Below are 1869 nucleotides of genomic sequence, written 5' to 3' on the forward strand. Positions count from 1 at the left end.
TGACATTAAAGAAGCGCTTGTTGGGAGGCAACCCAATTTTATTTATCTAATTTTTATTTTATTTTATTTTATTGTTATTTTGTGTTTTATTAGGTACATGATCATGTGGAGTCACGAAAAAAATGTAAAAATTAAAAACAGAATCAAAAATAGCAGAAGAAAAATCACACCCTGGAGGGAGGACAGACTGGCGTTCAACGCCAGTAAGGAGCATCTGGCTGGCGTTCAACGCTAGAACAGAGCATGAATCTAGCGCTGAACGCCAGAAACAAGCAACATCCTGGTGTTTTTAAGCCAGGAATGTGCCTTGAGAAAAGCTGGCGCTGAACGCCAGTAACAAGCATGGAACTGGCGTTCAACGCTAGAAACATGCTACACATGGGCGTTGAATGCCCAGAACGTGCACCACCTCGGCGTTTAAACGCCAGAATGGTATGCAAAGGCATTTTACATGCCTATTTGGTGTAGGGATGTAATTTCTTGACACCTCAGGATTTGTGGACCCCACAGGATCATCTCAGGATATGTGGACCCCACAGGATCACCTCAGGATCTGTGGACCCCACAGGATCCCCACCTAACATATTCCCACCTTACCTCCTAATCCTATTTCACTCTTCCCCATGTCACACTTCCCAACAACTTTGATCTCTCTTCCCAATTACCCCCTTCACCACTCACATCCATCCACTCTTCCCCATAAACCCCACCTACCTTCAAAATTCAAAAACACTTTCCCACCCAGACCCACCCCATATGGCCGACCCTACCCTCTCCCCTTTCCCTATATATACCCTTCCCATTCTACTTCATTTTCACACAACACAAACCCCCTCTTCTATACCTTGGCCGAAACCTACACTCCCCTCTTCCTTCATATTTTCTTCTTCTTCTTCTTCTCTTCTTTATTCTTTTGCTCAAGGGCGAGCAATATTTTAAGTTTGGTGTGATCAAAGCATAATCTTTTTTGTTTTCCATTACCATCAATGGCACCTAAGGCCAGAGAATCCTCTAGAAAAGGAAAAGGGAAGACAAAAGCTTTCACCTCCGAGTCATGGGAGATGGAAAGATTCATCTCCAAAAGCCATCAAGACCACTTCTATGATGTTGTGGCAAAGAAGAAGGTGATCCCTGAGGTCCCTTTCAAGCTCAAGAAAAATGAGTATCTGGAGATCCGATATGAAATCCGAAGAAGAGGTTGGGAAGTCCTAACCAACACCATGCAACAAGTCGGAATCCTAATGGTTCAAGAGTTCTATGCCAATGCATGGATCACTAGGAACCATGATCAAAGTATGAACCCGAGTCCAAAGAATTATCTCACAATGGTTCGGGGGAAATACTTAGATTTTAGTCCGGAGAATGTGAGGTTGGCGTTTGGTGGATGAAATTGTGATCATCAATGGCGCCATCAACATGGTACGCTCAATTGCAATCTCAACTTTCTATCACAACTTCGCACAACTAACCAGCAAGTGTACTGGGTCGTCCAAGTAATAAACCTTACGCGAGTAAGGTTCGATCCCACAGAGATTGTTGGTATGAAGCAAGCTATGGTCACCTTGTAAATCTTAGTCAGGCAAACTCAAATGGTTATGAATGATGAATAAAACATAAAGATAAAGATAGAGATACTTATGTAATTCATTGGTGGGAATTTCAGATAAGCGTATGGAGATGCTGTGTTCCTTCCGTCTCTCTGCTTTCCTAGTGTCTTCATCCAATCCTTCTTACTCCTTTCCATGGCAAGCTGTATGCAAGGGTTTCACCGTTGTCAGTGGCTACCTCACATCCTCTCAGTGAAAACGTTCCAGATGCTCTGTCACAGCACGGCTAATCAGCTGTCGGTTCTCGATCATGTTGGAATAG

Source organism: Arachis duranensis, chromosome 5 (genome assembly GCF_000817695.3).
Source record: "Arachis duranensis cultivar V14167 chromosome 5, aradu.V14167.gnm2.J7QH, whole genome shotgun sequence".
In the NCBI taxonomy this organism is placed as follows: Eukaryota; Viridiplantae; Streptophyta; class Magnoliopsida; order Fabales; family Fabaceae; genus Arachis; species Arachis duranensis.